The sequence below is a fragment of the Drosophila tropicalis genome, unplaced genomic scaffold (assembly GCF_018151085.1).
Source record: "Drosophila tropicalis isolate 14030-0801.00 unplaced genomic scaffold, ASM1815108v1 contig_158, whole genome shotgun sequence".
Classification (NCBI taxonomy): Eukaryota; Metazoa; Arthropoda; class Insecta; order Diptera; family Drosophilidae; genus Drosophila; species Drosophila tropicalis.
The window spans coordinates 4,073,633-4,090,836 of record NW_027172602.1 but is presented as its reverse complement, the minus strand read 5'-3'; the positions used below and the strand labels follow the sequence as shown (position 1 = coordinate 4,090,836).

Genomic DNA, 17,204 nt, shown 5'->3' with positions numbered 1-17,204 from the left:
TTAGGCAACAAACTTGCTTTCACAAGAGCAAAAAAGCGACAATCTAGCGCCTTTTAACAAATTATTGATTTATTGCTTACCACAAAAAAAAAAAATAAATAAAATAAAACACAGGCAGACAAAAATAAACCACACACACGCACACACACAGTGAAAGACACTGAACTTGTGTGAAAGAGAGAACTATAGGAAGGTCAAAAAAACATCATAAAATAATATTGAAACTTTTGATGCCAACCATTTTGATAAGAAATCATAAACAAAATTGTTGAGTGACTCACAATTAGACTAATTAGTCTCATTTGCCATAAAATCTCTATCGTTAATCGCATTGAATGTTCGTGCTGGACAATTTTCCACTTTAATTCTAGGCATTTTTATGACAAGTCAAAGATTAACAGAGTGGATTCTATTAAAAAATTTACAACTTTTGATGGACCACTTTAGATTGATATGTGAATATTATTGAACATATTAGATTAGATTTGGTTTTAATACTGATTAGACTAGGTCAAAGATATGATAACAAGCCTCATGAAGAGATCTCCTGTGAGTTTACTCTTTGGTTGGACAATTCTAACAGTTTCCATTTGAATCAAGTATCAAAAAAATGAAAAAGGTAAGATTAAATTTATATTTTGTATCCAATATATTGTCCATAGGCTTATAGATATACAATTCTAGGTAGAGAAAAGTAATCAAATTTTTCTTTAATAAACTAGTTAACCACTCATAACTGGAACTTCGGGAAATTTCCTTTAGTTTTCTAATAAAGTCTTGAAAACTTTTGTCCTTTATGTAATATCTGTCTTACTTTTAAACTTTCCTTTATTAAAAAATATGTGAGGTATTCTGTGATTACTTTGAAAATATTTATAGCAAGTTCAATAGGTTAAATGATTTTGTATGATTTCTGTTTTTGCCGCCTTTGTTGTTGCCACACACAAAGAACAACAAACAGACAGACAGAAATAGAGAGAAGAAAAGAGAGAAGATTATGCGATTTGTTTAAGTGAATTATGTTGAATTCCGTATGGCTTGGTAATGTGAAAAGTTCCTTGACCCAAACGGTCTACAAAATGCATGCAGTCACTGCTAGTCAGTCAGTCAGTCAGTCACTCAGTGTGTCGGTTCGGCTAGTTATGTAATGACACCATCCAACCAGATCAAAAGACAGAACACTTTAAGCTGCTTTATGATGTGTTAAAATTGTTTCAGCAAAAGCAATAACAACAATAATAACAACAACTGTCACAATGACAAGTGGCAGCAACGGCAACAACAACACCAACAACAACATCAATAAAAACAATGACGAAGACGAAGACACAGACGATGATGCTGACGATGACGATGAGAAGGATGATGATGACTGGTCTTCATTATCATCACAGTCATCATGATCATCATAGACATGTTGGCTTTAACTTTGTATCAAGTGTGGTTGTTGCAGCAGCATGACTTGCTGCAGCAGTGTCTTCTACTGATGTTGCTGCTGCTGCTGCTTCATCTTTGCCGATAATTGATCATCATCAGTCGTTTTAATTGATCGCCTTTTGCCTTGCATTGCATTTCGATTGTAATCAATCACTTTCGTGGAATTGGAATTGTCTCAGCCAGAGCCTGAATGAATCTATGGACCTGCCTTGCCTTGCCTAGCTTTGCCTTGGCTTGCTCCTCTATGTCTCGCCTTTATTTAACTCGTGCATTGTCAATGTCGTCTTTGGTATTTTGCTCTTCTGCCATTTTATCTCCATTTTTCTTTAGTTTTATTCTATTTCAATTCTTAACAATCATCAACGACAATTGCGTACGTGAGCTGCAGTCACAAGTTTCTTTTGTATCCATGTTTTTAAGCTGAACTTTTAGTAGCAAAACTGAACTTGATCTAATATCAATAAGTCACTCATCATGTCATTGGCATTTCTGAAATACCTTTACAGGATCAAACCACAATAAAACATACAAAAAAATAGATTCATTCCACTTTGCTGAGGTTAGAAAGAGAATTATGCATTTAGATACATGAAAATATATTAAATGGCATATGAGAAATTGCTGATTTTCAAGACATTTATAGATAGAGCTAGACAAAATATCCCATTAGGTTAAATAATTGATCCCATAACAATATTTTAAACAATAGGAAATATTTAGAGTTGATTTTGCATATTATTCTTGAGTTCATGGGCTTAAATGAAATTAGATTCTGAAATAAACATTTCTATTAATTCTGATCAATTCAAATAGAAAGATGAGACGAATTATGATTCAGTGTCTGCACCGAACGACGATGCTGTTGACGATGTCGGTAGTCGTTGTGCATTAATTGCATTGCATATTGCCAATTAATCTGTATGATAATCGTATTAATTGCCATAGCTATAGATGGTAATAAATTTATTTTGAGACCTGCCTGGCCGCCAGTCTGCCTGTTTGCCTGGGATGTTGTCTTTTGGTTCTTCCTGGCATCAAATCAGAAACATAAGGCAGCAGTCGGCAGATGCAACTAGAATTTTGCAAATAAAAAATGCGAAAAGCAATCAAAATCAGCAGCAAACTGGCAACCAGGAGCAACAGCTGTGTGGCTATCAAATCGAGTAGAACTATCCAAGCAATGCGCAAGCCAAAAAAACACATATATGTATATATATACATACATATATGTATGTATAAAAAAGGGGCAGGAGTCGTCCCAAAGCCACGTCCAAGACCAAAACTAAAACCAAACTTAATTCAAACCCAATGCCTTACATAGGAAATGGGAGTTGGAGCCGAAGATGACCACGATCACGATGCCGATGACGACGACGATGACGACGAGAAGAACCGATAAACATCTGCGCCGACTATGGCGAACGGACTTTAAGGAATCAAAGTTGGTGGGGACGACCACAACGACGACAACGGCGACGAAGACGAAGACGCCAGACCACAGACAACAGACAACAGGATCAGGAAATTCCGGTTTACTATTATTTTTATTATAATAATTTTTCTTTTTCACCTCCTTCTTGTTGCACCCCACCAATCTCGCTGGCTGTGGCAGATTCTTCTTTGGGTTCTGTTTCTTTTTTATACCCTTGCAGAGGGTATTATAAAATTGGTCAGATGTTTGTAACGCACAGAAGGAGACGTTTCCGACCCCATAAAGTATATATATTCTTGATCAGCATGAGAAGCTAAGTCGATATAGCCATGTCCGTCTGTCCGTCTGTCCGTCTGTCCGTCGGTGCGTACGCGTTTTACTCAGCCATCTTAAGAGCTATCGGGATGAAATTTTTTTTTGGAGCTTTTTTTTTACCCGGGTGAGATAAAGTATGAAAATCTTTGGGATCGGACTACTATATCATATAACTCTGGAACAAAAATTTTTGCAAAAATTGGAGTATCCCCATGAAATTTACCAATATAATAGAATTAGATATAAAATCTCAGATCCCAAAATTTGACCCTGATCGGATAAATAGAACACAAGTTACAGTCTATATAAATCGGTTCAATCGCTGCCGGCAGCTCTGCTTGCTGCCTACTACGTCATCATCAAATCAACAGAGCACATGCATACACACACAGACGCAACGCTACATAAACTGTATGTGTATGCGTGCGTTGCTTTGCTTAGGGAATGAGGGAAGAAGAAGAACAAATTGTACATAGTATGAAGAGTAAAATTGTTTTGTTTGTATATTAATGAATTGAGTTGCAGAAAACAAATTTTGAACATGTGAAATTATTATTGTCAAGGACTGCAAGGGTATATAAACTTCGGCATAGCCGAATTTAACTTCTTTGATATTTTTTTTTTTTCAATCAAAGTCAAGCAAAGCCAAGAAGAAACACTTCTAATGCAGAGGGAGAGCAAACTAAGAAGAGAGAAAGAGAGAGAGGGAGAGAGTGATAGAGAAAGAGATATACAAACAGGAATTTCTTAGCTTCTATAGGAGCATTGAAAGCCGATACCTATACCTACCTACCTACCTACCTACCGATATATGTATGTATATATCTACACACATTCCTCTATATAGTATGTGTGTGTTTCGTCTTCGTGTCTCCTTGAACTGGCGCTGCTATACTGGCCCTGACTTGTTTGCTATTTTTATACCCAAAAGAATATAGTTGTGTGTATGTATGTATATACTCTACTATATAGGGTAGCCTTTGCATATTCAAAGGGTATATAAGGACTTTTCCCCCTTTTTTGTTGTGCAAAGGAAGTTTGATAAGAGTTGGAAAATTCAAGGAAAAGTTTTCAATATTAAACACATACAATGCATATGACAATTAGTTTAGTTTAATCACAATCTAATGATTTGTTGTTGGTTACTTTTGTTTCAAATCTTCAGATCCACCAAGTTGTATTACTCCAACTTTAGATTCCAACTTCCCTATCATATATTTAAAGCTAAAACTAGTTGAGAATTACCAAAACTTAACCGAAAGCATTTTCTTGTACAGGGTAAGGCAACTGCAGTTTGCATTTATTCTGTTCTAACTATTCTATTTGAGCCCAAAGGATGACCAGTGCTTTAGCTCCAAACTCCAGTTTTTAGCAGTTCCAACTCCTAATGTTGGCCGTTTGGCTGAACAGGTTTTTATTTTATTTATTTCTTATTTTGCGTGTTTTTTTTTTTTTTGTTGTTTGTTTATTTATTGGCTACTGCTATATGTGGATTTCTGGATTATTGATTGCTCTGGGTTTCTGGGCAAATGTGCGGCACGCCACCTCCATCTGGCTGGATGGTTGTCCTGTTGCCTCTTTGCCCACCCCGCTGTTAGGCATTTGTCGCTATGGCAAGTATTTGCTTTTCCACTTTGCATTTGCCATCGAATTATTATTTATGGGCCTGCATCTAATTTACAAAGGCCGCAAATGGCCTACGGGCCATCGATGTCTTTGTTTATTGCTCCGGTTCTTCTTCAGTTTCGGGATAACTACTTGGCCTTGTCTCGAGCGGCAGCAACTATGCTAATTAGAGATTTGGCCAGCCTAATTGACAGCTCTCTGTGCGCTCTCTAATGGATGCGGCGAATAGTTGAAATAAATTGTAGCAAATGTCTTGAATGCCAATCGGCGAACAAAAATGAAAGAAAACCGCATTAAAAAACTAGCAAGAAAATCTAATTAAAATCAATAAGAGAAATTATTCAAATAAACCATTTGCTTTGAATTTTCCATAATAGATTTGGGGAAGCAAATGAATTTGCATAGATAAGACAACTTCATGCCATATCCTTTATAATGTATCTGCTTAAATTATGAAAAACAACCCATTTTTTTTTCTTAATTGTATTTGAAGCAAATTGGAGTAATTAATGTCAAGAAATACCAATAAAATTTCCAATTTAATTGTGGCAACTAATTGAAAGAAAGCAAAGCCAATCAAGTGTCGCAAAATCAAATTAGACATCTAAAACACATGAAAAAAACAGAAGCTATCAGAGCAACTTTATTAGAAGGAATTGTGAAAAAGGAAAAAAAGCTACATACATCAAAAAGGTAGTTAATAAAAAGTCATTAAGATAAGTTCAGGCAGGTCATGGGACTTGGACTCGAACTCGAACTGAGACTCAAAATTCATACTCGAAATAATGATGCTTAAATTCGGACAAGCATCTTCTGCCTTTAATGGTCAGTCTTATACATAATATCGGCGGTTCAGTTCACTGATCGTAAATCATTGAAATTAGAAAAGGCGAAGCCAGGAACCAGGAACCAGCACCGACCGCAGAAACCAAAGGAAAATACACATACATAAAGTAAAAACAGCAAAACTGAAATGCAATTTTCAAATATTTTTGAACACGCCTACATAACAATAACGTACACAAGAACAAGAAATGGGTAGAGAGAAAGAGAAAAATGTAGAGGATAGAAAGATAGAGAGAGAGAGAGAGAGAGAGGCGGGAGAAGAATCAATCTCTGTCTATGCCCTTTTTTTATGGTTCTCCAGACATTCCATGCCGAATTTGTTGTTGTTTTTTTTATCTTTGCCTCTTTTGGCAAACCTCCATACCTTGTCCTCACCTTATGGTCCGCTCCCCCTCGGCCAACCTCCCCAAAAGCCCACACCCCTGCCAGAATCAAGTTCTTGCCTTCGTCGTTTCGCTGGAAAGCAACTGTATTTGAAAAGGAAAAGGGAGAAACCAGTTTTCAGTTTTGCTCAACTTCCATTTTCCTTTTTAGAATGTTTTTGTTTTTTTCTCTTTGCCTTTCTTTTGGGTTCTTCTTTGTTTGATGCTGCCAGCCTTGATACCTTGCTTTATGTTAGTGGGGATACCTCTCCCCCCGCCCCATAATACCTGTAGATTGTATGCTATGCAAAAGGATTTCATTTCAATAACTTAACAACAAGTTAGAATTTCACATATTCACCCAAGAATTTGGGTCAAAATGAATTTAAATAAATTTGATAATATTTTGTGAATATGCTAATCGAATATGCGTGTCCATATGAATGAAATAAATAACAAATGAAAACTGTAAATGTTGTACATTAATCGAACATTATAGTTTTGGATCCCAAATGCTCGACAGTGGAAAGAAAGAAAGAGAGAGAAACGAAAAAAAGTAACAAATACTATACACACAATGCACAATTGCCTATTAGCATAATGATGCCGTAAAGCACAGACCAAGACTCAGACTCAAGCTCAGACCAAAGAGCCATACTGGCCAAAACTAGAAAGAGAGAGAGTGAGAGACCGATAGAGATAGGGAGTGAGAGGTGAAGAACATTTGCCAAAGCATGTTGTAATGCATTCAAATTGAACAACATGCCAAACATGTGCCAAGTGGCATGCCTTCCCCCGCATCAATGCTCAACTCCTTTCTTCTCTTCATTCATTTCAATTCCCATTGCTACTATATACATATATATAAATAGGTATACATATTCGTATGGATCGTTTCGTTTTATGACAATTAACACCGCCGCCTCAAAAGAAAAGCAAACAAGTCGGCAACAGCAACGACCAACAACCAACAACTTATGGTCGGTTGTTTGGTGGGCAATGGACAGGGGTGAAAGCGGGGGGAATCTCCAATCCCCTCCCATATACATAAGCCTAATGCTTGGGCAATGTCATTGTCATTGCCCAAAAACATGATTGTACTCATAGTACAGCTATACAAGCCAAACATCTATAAAAGTGTGTGTGTGTGTGTGAGTGAGTGTGTGTGCGTTTGGTTGCGGAATGTCCATAAAGTTGTCTTTGTTTATCTTGTTCAAGTCCAAACTTATATACTATCTAACTTCGATTTGAGTGTAGACAGATTCTATATACAGAAAAAACATTAAATTCTAAAAGCAATTCTACCCTAAAATTTGCCACACAATTATAAAAGACGTAATTGATAGATAGATAGTCAGTTTTTATTAAATTTCTCCATAAATTTGCATATGTTATTGCAGTCAATTCTCACTAAGCATACATGTCGTATGAGTAATATTTCTTGGTATCGATAATGGAACTTTATTGCCTTTGGTAACGCATTTTTTTTTTTTTGTTTTTAATAGCAGTTCTAAAAATCTGTGAAGACTTTTCAATTGAAATTACGATATGAAGTGATTTGTGATGATTTTTATTGGTACTTTTCGATCAGTTTCCATTGTCAGAACATTGAAACAAAGAATTGCATAACTTTATTTGGTCATGGCAAAAAAGAAATGGCTAAAAAAAACCGCTAAAAAATCAATTTCTAATTATTTGGCAACATGTTGCTAAGATTAGCCTGGCAACATGTTGCTAGCAGCAGCGGCACCTGTCAATATATGGATGAAATGATGGTTGGCGCGTGTCGTGGCTGAACTGGTTAACTCTCCACTGGATTCAAGTCTCTCAATTCGTCATTTAAATGATGTCTGGGAGATGCCAGGCCGGTGGCAATGGCAGCACTTAGCAGCAACATCAACTCAAATTGCAGTAAAAATGGTTGAGGAGGTGCCAGCTAGACAGAGAGAGAGAGCCAACAAGCGAGAAAAGGAGTGCACGAGCCGGCAGAAGGCGGAAGGTAGAGGCCGGGGAACGTGCCATGCCAAATTAATTGCTTCGTTAGATCGGTTACCAATGTGTGGCTCGAGAACCGCTTTTTTTGTGCAATTTTTTTTTACACTTCCGCCAACAAAACATTGGCAACTCCCCGGTACGGCCCAAGAACGATTGACAAATTTCCAAATGCCATTAAGAAGGCGTTGCATGCCACATGCAGTAGTATACAGCATGCAGCTTGTCCGGGGCGCAACCAAAGCTAATGGATGCCAAAAACAGGTGGCCAACAAATCGGGGCTACCCGGTGCCTACCTGGCAGCTGCCAGCCAGCCTGCCTGATCTTCTTCTAACTGCTATTGCTGCCATTGCTGATGCTGCCTTTATCCGACCCGCCGGCGTTTGTAATTATCAAGAGCTACCAAGGCTAGCTAGTCCACGGCCGGCATTGGCCATGGCAATGGCAATGGCGCTAGAGCTTGCTCCGCCGGGCTCCATTAAATCACATTGCTGAAATATTTCATTTGTTTGCAAATTTTCGACAATCAACTTAATCGGAAATGCTCCGTTTTATAACTTTATCATCGTATCTACGTTATGCAATCTACAAGTTGTTTTCTGGATTTAGTTTTTAGATGTCAGTCGTGGCTTTTACCTCTTAATTAATGCAGCTGGCTAAAGCTGTCTGATGCTTGTGTTGCTGCTAACAAGAAGATCGAAACGATAAATCTTGATAGATGCAGATATAACCGAACAGATTAGCCATTCACACCATCAAGCCAAGCCAAGCCAAGCCAAGTCAAGCCAATTGAAGCCAGTCCAATTATATGCAAGAAATATGCTATTTGTTTAAATAAATTAGTTAACTTTTGCAATTGTTTATAAGTGAATTATATCTACAAATGACTAAAGCAATTAAAGAACAATCTATACAGGTGAAAACTTTCTATTCATCTCTGGTGATTTATTTCTTTATTATCATTTTAAAATCCTTTCTTTGAAAAAGGAGAAATAATATTCAATAAGAGACAAAAAGAGTTATGCAACCAATTTTGGCATAATTTAAAGAACTTTCCTCATTGAAAAGAAAGTTAATGGCTCTCTCCATTATCCGTTCCTTGGCCTCTCTAGATATTTTGTCTGTCTGTCTGACCGATATTATAGATCCACACGGGCCAGTCACCTTGTTTAGGCTGTTTGCATACAAAAAAGATTGTTGACAATACAAAAAAAAAAAAAAAAAAAAAAATCCAAAAATAGATTTGTCTTTTTCGCAAATGAAAGCAATTTCCAAATCCCCCCGGATTAGACATAGTTGTCGGTATTCATAAGTCCGTTCAAATCGATGATATAATTTAAAAAAATAGACACACAAAAGACATGGTTAAAAATAAAATGTTGGCAAAAACGAGAGAGGCTTACGAGACAGACACAATACAGAAATAAAGAGATGAGTTTCAAAAATATTGTAAGTAATGCAGCAAAATAAAAAACTCCACACACACACACCCAAATAAATATGTATATATTTTTGTTGGGTATAGAAAATGTCAACGAACAGATTGCCGCCCCAAAGAAAACAACAGAAAAAGACAAAAAAAAAAAACCAAAAAGATCAAATAAAACAAAAAGACAAAACACAAAGTGAACAAAAGGTCCGAGAGCAGCACATTCGAAATATATGTTTGTATATAGATATACCACAACTTACACGAGTATATATATCTTTTACGTTTTGGTGACAAAAGGCAGAAGCTAAACACTCAGACGACAGGTGAATCAAGCAGACAGGAAGGGAAGAAGGGGTCACAGATACGAGACTTGGTTTTTATCTCTCCCAAAAAAGACGTCCCAACGGTACTTTAAGTTCATACAAACTTAACTCTGCCCCCAACGATTGTTGATCGACTACGATTGCCGATCGCCGACGATCAGTAGTAGTAGTAGTGGTAGTAGTAGTGGTAGTAGTAGCCGGCCGGAGTTCATGTGTCATGTTGAAAAACGAAATCGATTGGCCCGAATGCCATGCCAGATGATAGGTAAGGGGCGGACCCGGTCTCTTGAAGTCCATTGGAGCGATCTAAACTACTACTACACGCATATGTGGATGGGGAGGTTGAGGCCAAAGCTTCTTCTTCTTCTTGTGGCAACTTGTTTCCAAAAACAAAAATCTTTCTATTTTGTTTTTTCTTTCTGGTTGATACTTTATTTATGTTTTTCTTCACGCTTCACCGTTAAGTTAACTGCACATTTGCTTTGTCTGCTTATTGGCGCTTATTGTTTTTAGTTGATCTCTGACATGATTTGTTTTTCTTCATCAACACAAGGCGACAGAAAAAGTCTCTAGAGAGTGAGAGACAGAGACACTGAAACAATGAAAAGAATTCAAATGTTTTAATTATAGACAGAAATTTGTTTTGCTTGCCAGCTGAAGAGCTCTTAACCTATTGTCTTTTATTAATAATTATTATTATTATGTTTTTTTTTTTTTTCTTTTTTGATGTCGCCTCAATACTAAATATATACATATTCCGATTTGACATGCTTATCGGCAAATATTTCACCTTATGGCTAGGCACAATGGGAGCCAATGCCTTTAAATGTTGGGTTGAATGGCGGCCATAATGAGACGATTATCCCTAACCAAATAGAATTATATATTTTCTGGGAAATACAATAAAAAAAAAAACAATTTTTCCATTAAGGTGATCAAATTCGTTATGGAACTTTAAGTGACATAAAAAGAGATTCTTTTGCAATTGATTGTCCATTTGATTGCTAGACATGGATGTCTTTATGTCTAGCAAATCAAAGATGGAACCTTGGTGTCTAGTGTGCTTTATACTTGAGAATAAATAAAATACATTTGTCCTTTAGTTCATGATATAAACATAATTAGCTAGTGCGATATGAAAAGGCTTAAACCCTCCTTTTGCTCCTCTAAAAATTAAAAAAAGAAATGCAATTTAATGCTTCTTGTGTATGGTATTAAACTAAAAACTAAATACTCTCTGGCAATGTCTAATGCAAGTGTCTACTATTGGACCATTAAGAAAATAAATGAAGCAGATTTATAATAGTATTTATTTACCAAAAAAAAAAAAAAAAAACTTTATTGGTTTTGGAGAGTAAAAATTGAAATCAAATAAATTGTACATACATAAAATTGTTTTAGGCTTAAAGACTATACCTCATTTGATATAAATTAACTTCCATTTTTAAGCTTTTCATCGAACTAATACAGTGGCAGTCATTTACTTTGATCATTGAATTGATTATTAAGCTTCTTCTCACTGACTTTATAGATACTCTTTGCTTACTGAGTGTGCTAAACTGGCAAGTACAGTTGTGAGCCACTTTTGCCATACTTGTCTAATTAATTTATAATGCAATTTCAATTAAGTGGCCAACAGCAGCAGCAACATCGGATCAGGATGATCATGGTCATCATTATCATCATCTGGCAGTAGGCAGCATCAGGCAGCATTGAGTCAAGGCAAACATGGAAACCGTTTTAATACACCACAAACACCACCAGAAGCAGAGCCTAATCATTGTTTATGACATGAAAGCTCACCAGCTAACTGCAAGAACATCAGCAATATCAGGCAACAGCCAACAGTCAGTGCCAAGTGCCAAGTGCCAAGTCTAAATCTAACTCTAGGGGGGCATTACGCATTTTGGCATCTGCATGTATGTACATATATACATACATACATAGTATGTCTTGAATTTGTGTGTGGTGGTGCCTGGTGGGTCCATGCAAGTGAAATTTATGCAAATGGCTTAAATCGAAGCATTTGCCTGCAGTTGAGGCTGCTGCTGCTTCTGATGGTTGGTTGGTTGGGTTAATTTTTGCTTCTGCTTTGCGCAATTTCAATTGATAGCAACGTCACCTGCTATGGCATTTGATTGAACTCAAGTGTGCCAGTTACTTCAACAACAATCGACAGCGTCAGGGCAAAGAAGAGGGCGTTGATATTGCTGATTGGGACAGACGGAAGAGATCCATGCGTCACAGACACGTGACGTTGTTGTGGTCAACTGAAAATCTAATTGAATTTAGAATTTGCAATTGAAAACAGTTTAAGGCACAGGCAACTGTGGTGTGCAAATTATAAGAAAATTCCACACAACAAATCTAAACCTTATCATTTGAGGAGTGTTTACCTTTCTTGTATAGACAAAACTTGCCTAATCCTTAACCTCTTCTCTCAATAGAGAGTCTCAAATGTGAAAGAGATTGTGTGAATTTTAACAATTTTCTATAGACATGCCGTTAAATTAAACATTTTCAAATGTTCCTCTCTTTTTTCGGATGATAAGTAATCAGATATGTTGTATATCTCTTGTTCCCTTTACTTTGCTGTCCACTGTATGTATCTCTCTTTCGCTCTCAGGATGAGTATTTATTTCTTGTAAAACTTGCTTGCTTATTGAATTACCAATTAATTTGGATTTATGGTCACAGTGTTTGGAATGCGAATTAATTTTAATTTATCCTTTATTTTTTGTGTTCGGTTTGGTTTTTTGTTTTTAATGACCAATTTGCCCCACAGTGCAACGCGATGCAACGGCATTTGCCTCTTTTTCGCTTTGTGCACTGTGAAAATGTAAATTGCCCATCGAACTGGAGTATCAATAAGTACTTACTATGCATATCTATTTCGGTTTTTCATTTCAGCATTTAGAATTTTCAATTAGAAAAAAGCAGCACAATCCACTGGAGGGAGCTCCACCCCAGATTTGACTCAACAAAAAAGAGAGAAAAAAAAAAAGAATTCGCCTAAATTGTAAGCACATTGACAATTTGTTTTTTTAGGTTTATCGATGGCGATGCACGCGCCAAGGCTTTTCCTTGCCTCATACCGCTAGACCGGATGAATGGGCAATTTGGTTTTAGTTGTGGATTGTCAGGGCGTATGGAGGTGTATATGTAAAGAATCTGAAGGAATGGTTAAACTGATGTGGTTATTATAGATACTTGTAAGCACGCCAGTGCAGTGCAGGTGACCGCTCTACAATTCAGAATGCAACGTGATATGGCTTTTGGGTTGGTGTTCGCGTATAACATGAATAACAATGTGAGACAGCAGACCGACAGGCAGCCAGACAGACACAGAATCCATTTTAATCTGCTTCCTTTCATAAAAGAAACGAAAATAAGTAAATATTAAAATATGTATGCCCAATTGCCCCAAGAACCCTGAGAAGCTGATCAATCTTTATGGGCAAAAGCATAAATGTTTATGGCTTTCAAGTTATCGTTAACAGAATACCTCCCTTCCCACCAATCATTAAACCATTAAAGACAGTTGAGAGATGAGATGAAATGAGATGCGATGCATTATATGGCTAAATGACATCGTGTTGGGTCCTGTGTTTATACGAAAACCCAGAGCAATCCGCAGCCCATTTTAGACCCTTAATCATCAGCCAAGGGCTTTAGCCTTTCACTGCCTCCTTTAAACAATAAATATAGCATTTTCTTTAGAGATTTGCTTAAATACTTGTCTAAAATAGGTTTCTTCAAGCACTTGAATAAGTATAATTAGAATCTATTCTCCAGTTGATTGATTCGTTTGTAGGATAACATCAATAATATAACAAGTTTGTCTAACTACCAAACAGTTCTATCAGTTAACATGTTGTCATTTATGACTCAAAATGTTGAAAGGGGCAAAAAAAATAGTATTAACAAGAAAGGTTAACCCATGAATAAGTTTATATACATATTTAATGTGGGTGTGGGTGTGGCAATGCTGAAAATTTATGCATAGTTCACACTTTTCTTTCGGTTCGGAGATTGACTTTGTTGTCTGTGAGTCACAAATTAATCGTGACTTGAGTTTGAAATTCTTGTCATTCATTGATATTGATTCATTGAGCTTATTTGCCGATTTAATACTTTAATTATAGAAAATTATTTAAATTGATTGCAGTTGTTTCTGCTGTTGCTGTTGCTATTGCTATTGCCGCTGCTAATGATGTTGTTGCTGTGGATGATGCATTTGCCCAGACCAATCAAATGAGTGGCGACACCTTTGCAATTTTTAATATAATTGCTCATTCGATTCCAGCATAATTCTATCATTATGATTAATTTAACGGCAAAGAGTTTCATTATATCAATGCATCTTTCCACTTTATTTAAATTGAAGTTTTCCGGACTAAGAAAAACTGAGAAATTGCATAATCCGTTCGATAACCTCATATATCTATTATGACTTCACAACTTACCTAATCACATTAAATATGTATTAGAAATCGTGATTAGATCGAGCTACTTAAATCGTTTTGTGCAAACAATCGTTAGAACAATGGGATATCTAGGAATTCCAGCCATAAATATTAGTAGATTCGCTTAAGATTGACTAGGATAAATGAATGTCTGTCCAGAACTAGGGCATAACTCAATTGTATGACTCATTTTTTTTTAGCAATCTCTTATAGCCAGAAACACTTTTGCTATCACTGCTTTGCTGTGTCGCGTTATAATTCCCAACTGGTTGTAGCATTGAAGTTTCCGAAGTTTCTCTAGTATGGTTTTTAAGTTAAGTAATTCTAGTTTAAAATCTTAAAAGTTTTTTAATCATGCAGAACAATTTACAGCAAATTCAATAATCAAATTAAGTTTCTTTTTATTATAAAATCTCTTATCTCTTCTCTTTCAAAAAAGAAAAATTATTACGATTGTTTTTGTTTTTATTTCTTTCGGTTCAATAAAGTTGCATTTGGTTTAGAAATATTTGATTTATGTGGCAAATCAATTTCTTACACGCTCCGACAAATTGGAGAATGGAATTCAAAGATCAGAAATCAATATCCAAATCTCACTCTCCTTAACTCTCTTCTCTTTTCTTTTTGGCCCAATAGAAAATTTGATAGCCACCCGTTGAGTTTGTTTTGTGAGCATTTTATTAAGCAATTTATTAAGTTATTGTTTATGTTTGGTAGAATTGGATGGACTTTAATTGATATTGTCTTGAGAAACTGATGACAACAACAACAACAACAACAATAACAAGACACACTTAACTTAACGGCACTTTGTGTGGTTTATTTACATATTATTTATGCATTTTGTATAACCAAAAAGCAAAACAAAAAACCACAAAAATTGAGTTTATATTTATTGATTTTGTCATTAATGGGATTTCCTTCAAAATGTTTTGTCTTTGGGCCGCCACAGGTGGCAATTGTCATGCTGCTCATCCAAGTTGCTTGTCAAGTCAGAGAACTGAACTTACCCCATACACCCAATGGGCCTCATTTCATACCGCGACTCCCCCTTCTGTTGTTGTTGTTGTTGCTCCACTCTTTATTCTTTAGAGTTCCCATAATTGATTTATTATTATTGTTGTTGTTGTTGTTGCTGTTGCCGTCTGCCAAATTCATACGGCTACTTACTAATCGGAAGTTAACACACCATTTATGACAAGTGCCTGTTGATGGGTTCTCCATATTAATGTATAGACAGCCAACAGACTAAAGCCCACCACCAGACTAGACCGGACAGTCAGTCAATACCAATAGTCAGTCAATACCAATGCATACATATATGTATGTAGTGTATATATATACATTTTGTTGGTCACTTCCGTTCCTATCCCCTCTATTCTCCGAATTTTTCAACCCGCCCCTTTTGCCTTTTTCTGGAAAATTATGTCAAGCCGACAATGAGTCAAAGCCGAACTTTGAGCGCAGTTGAATCTTCTTGAATATTTCTTTGCTTTGCTGGGTTTTATCAATAACAGGAACTTAGTTTGTTAGCCTTTTAAATATATGATATTTAACGGGCATTATGTTTTTAAGGCAATTCAATTTTTAAACTTCGTTTGTTTGTTATTAATATCATTTCATTTATCATCTGTTCATCTGTTTGTTTTAAAGGCAGTTGAAAATATATCTTTTAGAATAAAGGATTTCTATTATTATTCAATTAAATATTAACTTAATTTCGCATAGTATTAGTTCCATTAACCTATTTTTATTCGTTTGCCTAAAGTAGCTTTGCCTAGTCGATTGAATCGTACCAATTTGTTGGATTACACTTTAAAGAGTATCTTGTAGTCGTTGGATTTGTATTTAAACATAATGCAATTCGAGTTTATCTAAAGAGAAAATCATTTAATTTACAGAGACTTTAAATGCACTTGACTTCTGGTTGTTGTTTTATAATTTTTAATTTTTGGTGCTTCTTTGTTGTTGCTGTTGTTGTTCTTGCTGGGGTTGTTATTAATATTGTTGTTGCGATTTTTCAGCGACCTTCCAATTGCCCATGAAGTTTATTGAGTTCGTTGGCCACTTGGCCGGCGGCATTTTTAAGTTTCGTTTTTTTTTTTTTTTTTTTTTTGGTTTTCCTTTAGCTTTTTCTTTTTTGAATTTTTCGGTTTGTTTCTTTTTTTTGTGAAACTAGCGAAACCGTTAAACTTTTGCCTTTTGATTTGACATTTGACACATGACACTTGACACCTGCCCGATTTGAACAACACACACACACACACACACCAGTAGCAACGCGGCATTCCCTTGGGGGCATCTCTCTTCATCGATTTGTTAAAATTCTTGCCTCATTAATCGGTCGCAATTAAGCGCCACTTTATCTTTAACACTTTACACACTTTGCCCATTCGTCCGTAAGTCTGTCTGTCTCTTCGTCAGTTTTGTGTGTCTCTCTTTCTGTTTGTTTGTTTGTCCGTATGCCTGTCTTTGTCAGCGATTTATTCACATTGATTGTTCACTTTCAATTCAATCAAGGCAATCAATTGTCGAATATCTTTCTCTCAGTGGCACGTGTTTGTTCCTCTCTCCCCTCACCATCCACCCTCCTTTTTACCATGAAGAGTCAAAGAAATGGTGAAGATAAAGATTGAACATTTTGAAGATAGAGATCGAAATGATACAGATGAATTGGATATGGCCGTGTTTCAATTGTTTAAAGAAATAACTGTAATCGATAAATAATATTAGGTAAACAGGAAGTTTTTCTGGTCAAATGTTTATCCCAAAAAGTTTTGAGGATAAAAACGTATGGGAATACTGAAAAATTGAATATTCATGGAACTGAATATATGCCTTATTTATTGAAGAGTTACAACTGAACTTTCAAGTTTTAAATAAATGTATAAAATATTAAACTTAAATGTCTTAAGGTCTTTTTACTTATTTTTAACATTATTCATTGTAATAAGTTCTTGAATGCTGTTCGA

At 36.0% G+C, this 17,204-nt stretch overlaps 1 long non-coding RNA gene across 4 annotated transcripts in view; it reads left to right on the top strand.

The window, feature by feature from the left end:
* Positions 1–17,204, top strand: part of LOC137587460 (uncharacterized) — a 104,329-nt gene that overhangs the window by 57,710 nt on the left and 29,415 nt on the right. The window contains exon 3 of one of the 4 annotated variants that reach the window (XR_011033931.1): positions 12,677–12,785. The exons of the other annotated variants lie outside the window; for them this stretch is intronic. This is a non-coding gene — a long non-coding RNA (uncharacterized lncRNA). The remainder of the gene's footprint in view (positions 1–12,676; positions 12,786–17,204) is intronic. 4 annotated transcript variants of the gene reach the window in all.